The 15,938-nt window shown below is 42.5% G+C and overlaps 1 non-coding gene across 1 annotated transcript; it reads right to left on the reverse strand.

Moving 5' to 3' along the window:
- Nucleotides 1-5,752: 5,752 nt before the first annotated feature.
- trnav-aac (transfer RNA valine (anticodon AAC)) lies at nt 5,753-5,825 on the reverse strand. The gene has a single exon. It is a non-coding gene; the product is annotated as a tRNA-Val (tRNA).
- Nucleotides 5,826-15,938: the final 10,113 nt, after the last annotated feature.

Genomic DNA, 15,938 nt, shown 5'->3' on the forward strand with positions numbered 1-15,938 from the left:
GGAAGTTTCTTTGCTTCTTGAATTCCTTCCAAATCCTCCTCAATCCCATAACTTAAATCACAGTCCATTAAACTAAACCGCTGATTGCATGCAACCAAATCCTTCCTCGTGGCTGCCAACCTTTTACTTTTGAGTTATGGAGTATCCCACGTGCATAACATCAGCCATCTCAACCCTTGCCTCAGCGCGTCTGCTGCTGAAATCCTTATCCATACATTTCTTGCCTAGACTGGACTATTCCAATGCACTCCTGGGTGGCCATCAACGTTCTACACTATGAAAACTTGTGCTCATTCAGAAAATAGACAGCCTGTGTACTAACTGGCACCAAGCCCGTTCACCCATCGCCCCTGTGCTCACTGACCTACATTCACTCCCGGTTCAGCAACTCATCGATTATAAAATCTCATCCTTGCTTTCAAACCGCTCTATTTCCTCACCCCTCCCTATCTCTGTCTGCTCCTCCAGCTCCATAAATCCCTGACAAATCTTCACTCCTCTAATCCTGTCTCGTTGAGCGCCGGTGATTATAATCACTCAACCATTCGTGGCAGTATCTTCAGCTGCCTGGGCTCTTAGCTCTAGAATTTCCTTACGAAATCTCTGAACCATTCTAACTCTTTCTCCTCATAGAATAATAGAAATAATACAACACTGAGGGAAGCCATTTGTCCCATTGTGTCTCTGCCCGCCGACAAATAGCTAACCAGCCTAACCCGACCTCCAACACGAGGACCGTAGGCCTGTAGGATACGGTTCTTTAAGTGCACTTCCAAGTACGTTATAAATATTTTGAGGGTTTCTGCGTCTACCATCCTTTCAGGTAGTGAGGACAAGACACCCATCATCACCTGGATAAATTTATTCCCATTATCTCCTCTCTGATCATGATACCAACTACTTTGCCTCGATGCGTCTGGTTTTTGACCACACACATAAGGCAAATGTTCTTTCTAATGACCTTGCTACCCATTCTATCTAGGGCCCACGTATTTCATGCACCTCAATGCAATCTTCCAACTGCCTCGTCAATTCCAAATAAAATAAAACATAGTTCAGCCAATCTTTCCTCATAGCAACAATTTTCCAGTGTATGCAACATCCTCGTAATGTCCACTGTGCCCTCTCGAGTGCAATCAAATATTTCCTGTAATCTCGTGAGCAGAACTGCAGCAATACTCTAGCTGCGCCTTAACAATTGTTTTGCTGTTGTTCCATAACTTCCCTGCTCTTACATTCTATCCCTCGGCTCATAAAGTAAAGGATTCCATATGCCTTTTGAACTACATAATCGACCTGTCCTCCAAATTTAAGGATCTGAGGGCATACACTCGAAGGTCCCTTGGTTCTTGAAGAAATCTCAGTATCCTGCTATTTTGTGTGAATTCGCTTGCCTTGTTGCACCTCCCCCATTGCATTAGCTCACACTTCCATGGAATGAATGCCATGTTTCTCTTTTCTACCCAACTGTCTGATCAATCGATATTTTCCTGCAGTATAAACTTCCTTCCTCACTCTCAAACACACAGACTATTTTTTTATCATTTGTGAACCTTTGTACCATGCTCCCTACATTTATATCTCAATCATTAATGTAACCTGCAGAAAACCAGGGACTGAGCACTGAACCGTACAAACCCCATTGGAAACAGCCTTCCTATCGCATCAACCATTTTATTTCTGCCACTGAGCCAATTTTCGATCCGATTTGCAACACTCCCTTAAATCCCATGGTCTTTAGTTTATTTGATCAGCCTGGAGTGTGAAACTTTGTAAAAAGTCTTGTTAAAATCCTTGTGGATTACTTCAAATTCACTCCACCTATCGTACCTCTATGTTACCTCCTCAAACAATTCAATGAAATATGTCAGACACGACCTTCCCTCAACAATTCGATGCTGACTGTTCATTTGAATCAATGCCTTTCAAAATGAAGGTTTGTACTGTCCCTCAGCGTTGATTCCAATAATTTCCCCACAACCAGGATGACACTAACTGTCTTTAATTATTCGCTGTTTCACTTTATCCCTTTTTAATTAATGATACAACGTTAGCAGTTAGCAATATTTTTTTACTTCTCCTGCACCTAGGGAGGTTGCTCAAATGATGGTTAGAGCCTCCACAATTTCGCCACTTCCTTCTTTTAATAGCCTAGGATATATTTCATTGCGTCCTGGAGATTTACTTACATTCGTAGATGCCAAACCCCTCAATCATTGCTTCCTTACTATGTTTATCCCATCCAATATTACATTCCCTTCTTCCTTACCTTTAACGCGAGCATCGTCGCCCTCCTTTATTAAACCGCTGCAATACTTTTGTTAAGTACCATTACCACATACTCCACATCCACACATAGATTACCATTTTGGTCGCTAAATGCCCTATTCTGCCATTCGTTATCCTATTGTTATTTATGCAATTGTGAAATATCTCCGTGTTTCTTTGATTCAACGTGCAAGTATTTTTCATGTTTTCTCTTTTCTTTCCAAAATTCATTTTTAATTTCACCTCGAGGCTTTCTGCAGTACTGGGATCTCGGTTGCTGATATAAGCTTCCTCTCTTAGCCTTATCTTTCACTGTATGCACCTTATTATCTAGGCGGCTCTAGATTTGGCACATGTTGCATTTTTTCTTTCCAAGAAAATGTTGACACTGAACTTGTATCTCCTTCTTGAATACCTCCCATTGCTCTGACACTGATTTACGTTCAGTGAGCTGTTTCACGTCCACTTTTTCATTCATCGAATCATGGAATCACAGAAATTTACAGCACAGAAGGAGGCCATTTCTGCCCGTCGTGTTTGCACTGTCCAATGAAGAGCTATCCAGCCTAATCCCAGTATCCAACTCTTGGTTCATAGCCCTGTAGGTTACAGCACTTCAGATAGACATCAAAGTACTTTTTAAATATGGTGATCATTTTTGCACCTACCATCCGTTCAGGCAATGCGTTCCAAGCCCCCCTCCCCCAATCGGCGCCACCAATATATGTGTGAAGAATATTCCTCTCACTCCGCTCTAAACCTCCTACCAATTAATTTAAAGCTAGGCCTCCTGGTTGCTGACAGCCTCTGATAAGGGAAAAAGGTCCTTCCTCTCCCCTTTATCTCGGCGCCACATAATTAAACAACTTAAAAGTTCTCCCCTCAGCCTCCTGCGTTCTGGAGAAAATAAACCCAGCGTGTCTAACCTTTCCCCATAGCTAAAATTCTCCATTCCAGGCCACATCTTGGTAAATCTCCTAAATACCCTGTCTCGTGCAATCACGTGTTTATTGTAATATGGTGACCAGAACTTCACGCAGTACTCTATCTGTGACCTGACTAGTGCTTTCGACAGTTCAAAAATAACTTCCCTGCTCTTGTAGTCTATGCCTCGGCTAATAAAGGAAAGAATTTCGAATGCCTTCTTTACGCCCTTTTCTGTCTGTGCTGCTACATTCATGGGAATGTGGATATGCATTCAACATTCCCTATGTTACTGTACACTTCTCACTGCCCTACCATTTAATCTGTATTCCTTTGTATTGTTAACCATCCCCAAATACATAACATAATACTTCTCCGTATTAAATTTCATTCACCATAATTTTGCTCAGGTGAACAGTTCATTGATATCGAGCTGCATTCAGGATATTTCTTCTTCATTATCATCCACACAGCCAATGGTTGTGTCGTCTGAAATCTTTTTAATTATACCCCCTTCATTCAGGTATAAATCATTGATATATACGACAAAAAGCAATGTACCATCTACTGAGCCAAGAGGATCCCCACTCGAACAGCCTTCCAGTTGTGAAAACATCTATTTATCTTTGCTTCCTGCCTCCAGGAAAGTTTTGGATCCACCTTGCCAATTTGCATTGGATTCCAAGGGCTTTTACGTTAGTGAGCATTCTGCCATAAGTAACCTTGTCAAAAGCCTTGATAAGTTCCATATACACTACATAAAATGCATTACCCTTACGGACAATTCTTGTCAGAAAATGTAATCAATTTCGTCACACACGACCTTCCCTGAAAACATCTATGCTGACTGTGCTTGATCAAACCGAGCCTTTGTAATGAATATTTATCCTATTCCTCAAACATTTTTCTAATAATCTTTCCACAACCGAGGTTAGGCTGATTGGTCTGTAATTGATCATCGATCCCTTTCGCCCTTTTTCAACAAAGACACGACTTAGCAGTCCTCCAGTCCTCTGGCACCACAACTGCAGCCAGAGTATTATGATTGTCAGATCCTCTGCTATTTCCTCTTTTGCTTCTCTTAACAGCCTGGGTACATTTCACGTGGCTCTGTGGATTTTTCCACTTTCAAAGCTGTTAAACCCCATAATACTTCCTCGATTACTATGTATATTTAACTTAATATTTCAAGTTCCTCCTCCCCAATTGCAATGTCTGCATCGCCGCACACTTCTCTGAAAACAGATGGAAAGTATTCATGATGATCCATCAATTAATATTCCATTTCCACTCATAGATTACTTTACGGTCTCTACTGAACCCTATTCTTTCTTTAGATATCCTCTTGCTCTTAATGTATCCATAAATTTTTGGGTTTTCTTTGAATTTACTTGAAAAATATTTTCATGCTCTCACTTTGCTTTAATAATTTCCTTTTTAATTTCACCTTTGCACTTCCTATAATCTTCGAGAATTTCTGAAGCATTGATGCATCGCTATGGCATAAGCCCCCATATTTTCTTTTATTCTACCCTGTAAGCCACTTGGCATCCAGGGCGGCTCTGGATTTGCTAGTCCCACCCTCTTTCATTAAGGGAACGGACTTGCTCTGAACCCTGAGGATCTGCTCCTTGAATGTCTCCCATGCTCTGACACAGTTTTGCCTTCAAGTATCAGTTTCCAGTCAACATTGGCTAAGTCCTATCTCTGCTTAACAGAATTGGCTTTTCCCCAAATGAGATTATTTATTCCGTGTCTAAATTTGTATTTTTCCAGAACTACACTAAATCTAACTGAATTATGATCATTCGTACCAAAATTCTCTCCCACTGATACCCCTTCCACCCACACAGCTTCATTAGATCAAACTAAATCAGAATCGCCCCCTCCCTTCTTTGGCTTGCAATATAATGGCTATGTTATGTTCTTATGTTCTAATAATGATCTCCTGAATGGATTTTACGAATTCCGTCCCTCTATGTGTTTCGCACAAATTATATCCCAGTTAAAATTATTGTAGTTGAAAACAACTTCTATTCCTCCACTATAACTTTGCCAACAATGTTGCTCTTCTCTCTCATTCTGGCTGTTTGGGAGTCTATAGTACACTCCCAGCAGTATGATCGCCGTTGTTATGTTGTTCAATTCATCCCATATGTCTTGAATTGATCATCCATCATGCACAGTAACTCTCCTATGCTGCAATTATTTTTTTAATCAACACTGCGACCTATCCCCACCCCTCGTTTTTCCCCCTCTCTCTCCTGCCTAAAAACCATCGAAGCATGAATGTTCATCTAACATATCTGCACTAATGTAATAAGCTCACACAGCTAAACTGAATGCATGGAATGTGCAGTTTTGAGATGAGGTTTCTCCACCGTCAGGGCTGCCAACGGGAGGGAGTGAGAAACACTGTGCAGAGCTTGAGTGTGTGCATTACTGTGCAGAGAAATCAGCAAATGCAACAGCGTCATGAGACACTGCATTCTGTTCATATTGAACCACAAATATGAATTATTCAATTTGTTACAATCATTAATGAAACACGTTTTCAAAATGTTTCCGCCCGGTTTCGAACCATGAACCTTTAGCGTGTTAGGCGAATGTGATAACCACTACACTACGGAAACGCTATGGTAACACCAGTGTTGGGAACATAACCAGAGCTTTAAGCTCAACAGCTGGCCGACACTTCACGAGCTTCCGGAATGAGAATTGAATTGCGGTGCTTTATTTAGCAAGGTTTTGAGTGTGGCAGGAATTGATCCTGTGTTTCTCAGACTTTATACATAGTAACAAGGGTAGCCATTCCTCAGGATGTGGTTAGAATCTGGAATACACTACTTAAAATGGCGGTGGAGGCAGACTCAATCTTATCTTTGAAAATGGAGTTGGATAATATCGGAAGGAATAAAATTGCACAGCTGTGGGTAACTGACGGGCTTGTGGGACGAGTTGAGAGTTGGCATGGCCTCGACGGGCCGAATGGAATTCTTCGGTGCTGTAACCATTCCCTTATTCTCTGATTCTATAAGTTAGTGGCACAGTTAATAGTGTGCGTGGAAGTTGAATAATGCAAAGGGAAATGGATTGAGTCGGCACCACAAGAGGCATTTGATTCAGAAGATTCGGGCGCGCGACAAGTCGGGTTTAATGACTTTAAAAGCATCATTTTTATTTTGTGAATTTTCGGTCAGAGAAAAAGTTTGGGGAAGGAATTTTTTGCTGAAAGGGACTCAGCATTTAATCTTCCTTCTGGATGTTGGCGTTATATTTCTTCTCGATGTTATTCTTGCAGAATGTATATTTTCTTTGCTGTTTCACAATGACCAGTCCCTTGCTCTACAGTCCTTCTCACTGTATCCCCAGTCTCATGTATTGTTAACAGCAATGAACATTTTGAAGCAGACAACTAAAGCACAGTGTCTAAAATGTTTTAAGAGGTAAATCGCAGAGCACAGATAAATTATTTTATGGAGGACTCTCCTTCAGTTAACATTTCTTTAGTTGTGCAAATGAAGATCATCAGTTAATAAAATTTAACGATGATACATTCTCTACATTTCGAAAGGCACTGGTTAATCAGGACAGTCCGCACGATTTTTTTAAGGAATGGTCGCGTTTGACTAACTTGAATGCATTTTTGGAGGAGTTCACCAGGAGGGTCGATCAGTAGTGCATACGATGTCGTCTATATGGATTTTATTAATGCTTTCGCTAAGGTCCTACATGGCAGACTGGTGATGAATGTAAAAGCCTATGTGATCCAGGGCGAAGTGGCAAATTGGATTCAAAATTGGTTCAGATGCAGGAAGCAAAGGTTAATGTTTGATGGGTGTTTTTTGAGTGGAAGGATATTTTCAGTGGGGTTCCGCAGTTTTCAGTGCTAGGTCCATTGCTTTTTGTGTTATTTTTCAATGAACTAAAATGAATAAAAGGGTTATGATTCAGAAGTTTTCAGGTGATAGTAAAATAGGCAGTGTTGGTGATAATGAAGAAGAAAGCTGGAGACTGCAGGAAGATAACAATCAAGTGATAAGTTGGGCAGAACAGTGGCAAATTAAATTTAATCCAGAGAGGTGTGAGATTGTGCATTTGTGGAGGGCTAACAACGAAAGGGAATAGGCATCGACTGTAGGATATTCAGAAGTGTAGAGGAGCAAAGGGAACTGTCAATGCATGTCCACAGATCCCTGAATGTAGCTGGCAATTTGAATAAGTCGATTAAGAAGGCAGACCGAATGGTTGCATTTATTGGCAGAGGCATGGAATCGAAGCACAAGTGGGTTATGACTGAAATGTGCAACATTCGTGTTAGCCTACAGCTGGAGTACTGCGTGCAGTTCTGATCACCGTATTGAAGGAAGGACGTGATTGCACTGAAGAGGGTATGGAGGAGATTTCTGTATAATGTTGCCGGGTGTGGAGCAACTTTACTATGAGGAGATTAGATAGGCTCGCTTTGGTTTCCTTGGAACAGAGGAGGCTGATGAGCGACAGCATTGTGGTGTTTAAAATTAGGAGAGGCCTAAATATTGTTGATTAAAAGGGCCTAATTGCCATCGGTGAGAGGTCAACAACCAGGGGGCATAAATGAAAAGTCATTCGTATAAGTGTTAAAGGGGATTTGAAGGGAACATTCTTCATGCAGATGTTTGTCGGGGTCTGGAACTCACTGCCTGAAAGTGTGGTAGCGGTAGAAACCCTCACCACATTTATAAAGTACTTGGATGTGCACTTGAAATGCCGTAAGGTGCAGGGTTACACACCTAAAACTGGACATTTGTTCGCCGGTGCAGATACGATGGGCCGAAAAGAACTCTTTCCATGGTGTAATCTTCTATGATTGTATAATTATAGGTTAGGATTACTTTCAAGAGGCAAAACGAGGCGATCAGCTAATTCATAGTGTTTCCAGTGCAAACATATTCATGTAAGCTGGAGCTCGAACTCAGGAACCTGAGGTGAAGAGTCTTATGAGGCTGCTGTTCGGTGCACGGGAAGCTTTAGCTCGAACCATGGCATGTTATCGCCCAGTTATAGGCGGTAAACCAATGTTGATGCTGCATTCGTCGCTTTCCGCCTGCAGTGGTTGATTGGAGATGCGGGACCGGAATGTTGGGGCTTGTCCTGCCTTCACTCACTCTGGAGCTGGGGAAGAGCGATTTGTCGGTCGGTTTGTTTGTGGCTTTGATTTTCTGTTGTGAAACGAGGCGGTGCGGCTGGTTCCTTTAAAAATCTCTCAGAGCTGAACTGAAGGCACGGAATGTACACTTATGAGATGGCGTTTCTCCACTGTCAGGGCTGGAAACGGGAGTGAGTGAGAAACACTGTGCAGAGTTTCAGTTTGTACAGAATTGTACAGAGAAATGATCAAATGCAACAACGTCATGAGACACTGCACTCTGTTAACCACGAATATGAATTATTCAATTTTTTTATGATCATTAATTGAACACGTTTGCAAAATGTTTCCGCCCGGTTTCGAACCTGGGATCTTTCACATGTTCGGCGAACATGATAACCGCTACACTACGGAAACGCTGCGGCAAAAGCCGTTTTGGGAACATAACCAGAGCTTTAAACTCAACAGCTGGACGAGACTCCAGGGGCTTGCGTTCCGAGAATCGAATGAAGGTGCTTTATTTTAGAAGGTTGTGAGTGTAGCAGCAATTGATCCCGTGTTTGTCAGACTTTATCGATAGGAACTGAAGGTGGCCATTTCGCAGCAAGCAGTTAGAATCTGAAATATAATGCTTTGAAGAACGGTGGAGGCTGATTTATCCTTATCTTTCAAAAGGCAGTTGCATAAGGATCTAAAGGAAAAAAATAAACAGCTGCGGGTAAATGACGGCGGGTGGGACGAGTTGAGAGTTGGCATGGGCTCGACGGGCCGAATGTGGTTGTTCCATACTATAACTTTTCCCTTATTCCGTGATTCTGTAAATTAGTTGCACATTTAATAGAGTGCATGGAAGCAGAATATAGCAAAGCGACATGGATTGAGTCGGCAGAGCTCGAGGCATCTGATTCCGAAGATTCGGTGCGCGAAAATTCGGGTTTAATGACTTCAAAAAGCATTATTTTTGTTTTGTAAAGTTTCGGTCAGAGAAATCTTTGGGAAAGGAATTTTTTGCTGAAAGGCAATCAGCATTTAATCATCCTTCTAGATTTTGGCGTCATATTTCTTCTCGATGTTATATTTCCAGAATGTATATTTACTTTGCTGTTTCACAATAACCACTCCCTTGCTCTACAGTCTACCTCACTGTATCCCCAGTCTCATGTATTGTTAACAGCAATGAACATTTTGAAGCAGTGCACTAAAGCAGAGCGTCTAAAATGGTTTAAGAGGTAAATTGTAGAGCACAGATAAATTATTTTATTGAGGACTCTCTTTCGGTTAACATTTCTTTAGTTGTGCAAATGAAGATCATCAGTTAAGTAATGATGTTTTCCCGTGAAAGCAGGCTATCATTTAACGATGATACATTCTCTACATTTTGAAAGGCACTGGTTAATCAGGACAGTCTGCACGATTCTTTTAAGGAATGGTCGCGTTTGACTAACTTGAATGCATTTTTGGAGGAGGTCACCAGGAGGGTTGATCAGTAGTGCGGACGATGCAGTGTATATCGATTTTATTAATGCTTTCGCTAAGGTCCCACATGGCAGACTGGTGATGAAAGTAAAATCCCATGGGATCCTGGGCGAAGTGGCAAATTGGATCAAAAATTGGTTCAGACGCAGGAAGCAAAGGTTAATGTTTGATGGGTGATTTTGTGACTGGAAGGATGTTTCTAATGGGATTCCGCAGTTTCAGTGCTAGGTCCATTACTTTTTGTGGTATTTTTCAATGATCTAAACTTCAATATAGGGGTTATGATTAAGAAGTCTTCAGGTGACTATGTTGCTGATAATGAAGAAGAAAGCTGGAGACTGCAGGAAGATATCAATCAACTTATAAGGTGGCAGAACAGTAGCAAATGGAATTTAATCCAGAGACGTGTGAGATTGTGCCTCTGTGGAGGGCGAACAACGAAAGGGAATACACATCAACTCTAGGTCATTGAGAAGTGTAGAGGAGCAAAGAAGTAGAAAGGAATCAAAATGTGATGTCACAGCCAAAGGGGTAAGTGATTGGCTGGTGATTGGAAAGTAGCTTTTCTTTTTCTTTTTAATATCAGTAAGTAACATGATAACAGTGTTTTCACCAATTTAAGTTAATCTAAGGGTTAATTCATGTCAGGAGAGCTCGGTCATGTGATATGCTCCTCCTGTACCATGTGGGAACTCAGGGACACTTCAGGTGGGAAGTGTATCCGCCTTCAGCTCCTGACGGACCGCGTTGCGGAATTGGAGTTGAGGGTGGATTCACTTAGGAGCATCCACGATGCTCAGAATGACGTGCGTAGCACGTGTAGCGATTTGGTCTTACCGCAGGTGAAGGGTTCGCAGCCAGCTAGAAATGGAAGACCAGCAGGAAGAGTAGTGCAAGGAAGGTAGTGCAGGGGTCCCCTGCGGTCACCTACTGTAAAAATGATGCACTGCTTTGAGTATTGTTGAGCGGAATGATTCACCAGGGGAGGGGTGCAGCAGCCAAGTTCATGGCACCATGGCTGGCTCTGTTGCACAGGAGGGCAGGAAAAAGAGTGTTAGAGCGAAAGTGATAGGGGATTCAATTGTAAGGGGAATAGACAGGCGTTTCTGCGGCCGCAACCAATACTTCAGGATGGTATGTTGCCTCCCTGTTGCAAGTGTCAAGGATGTCTCGGAGTGGGTGCAGGACATTCTAAAAAGGGTGGGAGAACAGCCAGATGTCGTGGTGCACATTGGTACCAAAAACATAGGTAAAAAAAGAGATGAGGTCTTACGAGACGAATTTAAGCAGCTCAGAGCTAAATTAAAAAGTGGGACCTCAAAAGTAGTAATGTCGGGATTGCTACCAGTGCCACGTGCCAGTAGGAGTAGAAATCGCAGGATAGCGCAGATGAATACGTGGCTTGAGCAGTGGTGCAGCAGGGAGGGATTCAAATTCATGGGGCATTGGAACAGTTTCTGGGGGAGGTGGGACCAGTACAATCCGGATCGTCTGACCATGGGCAGGACCGGAACCAATGTCCGAGTGGGAGTGTTTGCTTGTGCTGCTGGGAAGGAATTAAACTAATATGGCAGGGGGATGGGAACCAATGCAGGTAGACAGAGGGAAACACAACTGCGACAGAAGCAAAGGACAGAAAGGAGATGAGTAAAAGTGGAGGGCAGAGAAACCCAAGGCAAAAAACAGTAAGGGCCAATGTACAGCAAAATTTTAAAGGGTTAAAGTGTAATTAAAAGGCAAGCCTGAAAGCTCGGTGCCTCAATGCGAGGAGTATTCGGAACACAGGAGAGGGCTCTGAGCTAGTTAGAGTGGCTGAGAGCGCAGATGAACAGGACCCCAAGAAAGAATGCAAAAGGCAGGAGGCAACAGAGCAGAGTAGCACTGGGGTAAGTGTAAACCACAAGGTGATAGGAAGGGACAATATGTATGAAGATAAAGTGGCTGCAAGAGGGGTAAAAACTAAAAATCATGGTTTACCTGAACGCACGCAGCATTAGAAATAAAGTAAATGAGTTGACAGCACAAATCATTACAAATGGGTATGATTTGGTGGCCATTACAGAAACGTGGTTGCAGTGTGGCCAAAACTGGGAATTAAACATACAGGGGTATCTGACAATTCTGAAGGATGGACAGGAAGGGAAAGGAGGTGGGGTAGCTCCGATAATAAAGGATGATATCAGGGCAGTTGTGAGAGATGATATTGGCTCTCATTGAAACATATAAAAATATATAACATATAAAGGGGGTTAACAGGGTTAATGCAGAATAAATGTTCCTCCTGTCTGGGGAATCTAAAACAGGAGGTCAATCTCACAGATTAACTGGACGGCCATTTAATTCTGTGATGAGGAGAAATGTCTTCACTCAAAGAGTTGTAAATAATTGGAATTATCTATCCGTGAATGTACACAGGAAGGGAAAGGAGGAGAGGGAGATCTGTTAATAAAGGATGATATCAGGGCAGTTGTGAGAGATAATATTAGCTCGAATGAACAAAATGTTGAATCATTGTGCGTAGAGATTAGAGATAATAAGGGCAAAAAGTCACTGGTGGGTGTAGTTTATAGGCCCCCAAATAATAACTTCACGGTGGGGCGAACTAATTAATCAAGGGAATCAAGGTAATAATGGAGGCATGTGAAAAAGGAACGGCAGCAATCATGGGGGATTTTACCCGACATATCGATTGGTGAAATCAAATCGCACGGGGTAGCCTGGAGGAGGAATTCATAGAATGCATATGGTATTGTTTCTTAGAACAGTATGTTACAGAACCTACAAGGGAGCAAGCTATCTTAGACCTGGTCCTGTGCAATGAGACCGGAATAATAAACGATCTCCTAGTAAAAGCTCCTCTCGGAATGAGTGATCACAGGCTGGTTGAATTTGTAAAACAGATTGAGCGTGAGGAATAGTGTCTCAAACGAGCATACTATGCTTAAACAAAGGGGACTATAGAGGGATGAGGTCAGAGTTAGGTAAAGTAGACTGGGAACAGAGACTAAACGGTGGCACAATTGAGGAACAGTGGAGGACTTTTAAGGAGGCCTTTCAGAGTGCTCAACAAAAATATATTCCAGTGAAAAAGAAGGGCGGCAAGAGAAGGGATAACCAGCCGTGGATAACCAAGTAAATAAAGGAGAGTATCAATTTAAAAACCAATGCGCATAAGGTGGCCAACGTCAGAGGGAAACTAGAAGATTGGGAAAATTTTAAACGACAGCAAACAATGATTAAGAAAGCAATGAATAAAGGAAAGATAGATTACGAAAGTAAACTTGCGCAAAATAAAAAAACAGATAGTAAAAGTTTTTACCGATATTCAAAACGGAAAAGAGTGACTAAAGTAAATGTTGGTCCTGTAGAAGATGAGAAGGGGGATTTAGAAATGCGAAATGTGGAAATGGCTGAGACATTTAGCAATTATTTTACTTCGGTCTTCACAGTGAAAGACACAAAAACCATGCCTCAAATTGCTGGTCAAGGGAATGGGGGAAGGGAGGACCTTGAGACAATCTCGATCTCAAGCGAGGTAGTGCTGGACAGGCTAATGGGACTCAAGGTAGACAAGTCCCCTGGTCCTGATGAAATGCAGCCCAGTGTAATAAAAGAGATGGCGGAAGTTATAGCAGATGCATTCGTTATAATCTCCCAAAATTCTCTGGACTCTGGGGAGGTACCAGTGATTGGAAAGCAGCTAATGTAACGCCTCTGTTTAAAAAAGAGGGCAGACAAAAGCCAGGTAACTATAGTCCGGTTAGTTTAGCATCTGCAGTGGGGAAAATGCTTGAAGCTATCATTAAGGAAGAAATAGCGGGATATCTAGAAAGGAAGAGTGCAATCAAGCAGACGCAACATTGGTTCATGAAGGGGACATCACGTTTAACTAATTTACTGTAATTCTTTGAAGATATAACGAGCATGGTGGATAGAGGTGTACCGATGGATGTGGTGTATTTAGATTTCCAAAAGGCATTCAATAAGGTGCCACAAAAAAGGTTACTGCAGAAGATAAAGGTATGCGGAGTCAGAGGAAATGTATTAGCATGGATAGAGAATTGGCTGGCGAACAGAAAGCAGAGAGTGAGGATAACTGGGTCCTTTTCAGATTGGAAATCGGTGGTTAGTGGTGTGCCACAGGGATCGGTGCTGGGACCACAACTGTTTACAATATACATAGATGAACTGGAAGAGGAGACAGAGTGTAATGTAACAAAATTTGCAGATGACACAAAGATTAATAGGAAAGCGGGGTGTGTAGAGGATAAATTGACGCTGCAAAGAGATTTAGATAGATTAAGCGAATGGGATAAGCTTTGGCAGATGGAATACAATGTCAGAAAATGTGAGGTCATCCACCTTGGAAAAAAAAACTGTAAAAGGGAATATTATTTGAATGGGGTGAAATTACCACATGCTGCGGTGCAGAGGGACCTGGGGGTCCTTGTGCATGAATCCCAAAAAGTTAGTCTGCAGGTTCAGAAGGTAATCAGGAAGACGAATGGAATGTTGGCCTTCATTGCGAGAGGGATGGAGTACAAAAGTTGGGAGGTCCGGCTGCAACTGTATAGGGTATTGATAATGCCGCACCTGGAGTACTGCATGCAGTTTTGGTCACCTTACTTAAGGAAGGATAAATTAGCCTTGGACTGGGTACAGAGACGATTCACGAGGCTGATTCCGGAGTTGAGGGGGTTACCTTATGATGATAGTTTGAGTAGACTGGGTCTTTACTCGTTGGAGTTCAGAAGGATGAGGGGTGATCTTATAGAAACATTTAAAATAATGAAAAGGAGAGACAAGATAAAGGCAGAGAGGTTGTTTCCACGAGTCGGGGAGAATAGAACTCGCGGGCACAGCCTCAAAATACGGGGCAGCCAATTTAAAATCGAGTTGTGAAGAAATTTCTTCTCCAAGAGGCTGGTGAATCTGTGGAATTCTCTGCCCAGGGAAGCAGTTGAGGCTAGCTCATTGAATGTATTAAAATCACAGATAGATAGATTTTCAACCAATGAGGGAATAAACGGTTATGGGGAGCGGGCGGGTAAGTGGAGCTGAGTCCACGGCCAGATGAGCCATGATCTTTTTGAATGGTGGAGCAGGCTCGACGGGCGAGATGGCCTCCGCCTGTTCCTAATTCTTATGTTCTTATGTTCTTATGAACTGTCAATGCATGTCCACAGATCCCTGAATGTAGCTGGCCAGTTGGATAAGTAGATTAAGAAGGCAGACCGAATGGTTGCATTTATTGGCAGAGGCATGGAATAGAAGAGCAAGTGGGTTATGTCTGAAATATGCAAGATTTTGGTTAGCCTACAGCTGGAGTACATCGTGCAGTTCTGGTCATCGTATTGAAGGAAGGACGTGATTGCACTGAAGAGGGTATGGAGGAGATTTCTGTAGAATGTTGCCAGGAGTGGAGCAAATTTACTATGAGGACAGATTGGATAGGCTGGCTTTGGTTTCCTTGGAACAGAGGAGGCGACCGCATTGAGATGTAGAAAATTAGGAGGGGCCGAAATATTGTTGCTTAAAAGGGCCTATTTGCCGTATGTGAGTGGTCAACAACCAGGGGGCATAAATTAAAAGTAATTAATAAAAGAGTTAAAGTTGATTTGAAGGGAAAATTCTTCATGCAGATGTTTGTCGGGGTCTGGAACTCACTGCGTGAAAGCGTGGTGGCGGGAGAAACCCTCATTACATTTATAAAGTAGTTGAAAGTGCACTTGAAATGCCGTAATGTGCAGGCTTACATACCTAAAACTGGACATTTGTTCGCCAGTGCAGATACGATGGGCCGAAAAGGACTCCTTCCATGCTGTAATATTCTATGATTATATAATTATCGGTTCGCATTATTTCATGATGCAAAACGAGGCGATCAGCTAATTAAGAGTCTTTCCAGTGCAAACATGTTCATGTAAGCTGGAGCTCAAACTCAGCAACCTGAGATTAAGAGTCTTATGAGGCTGCTGTTCGATGTACCGGAAGCTTTAGCTCGAACCGTGGCATGTTATAGCTCAGTGATGGGTGGTAAGCCAGTCTTGATGCAGCATTCGTCGCTTTACGCCGGCAGCGGCTGATTGGAGAGTGCGGGACCGGAATGTTGGGGCTTGTCCCGCACTCACTCACTCTGGAG

The sequence above is a fragment of the Pristiophorus japonicus genome, unplaced genomic scaffold, assembly GCF_044704955.1.
Source record: "Pristiophorus japonicus isolate sPriJap1 unplaced genomic scaffold, sPriJap1.hap1 HAP1_SCAFFOLD_56, whole genome shotgun sequence".
Classification (NCBI taxonomy): Eukaryota; Metazoa; Chordata; class Chondrichthyes; family Pristiophoridae; genus Pristiophorus; species Pristiophorus japonicus.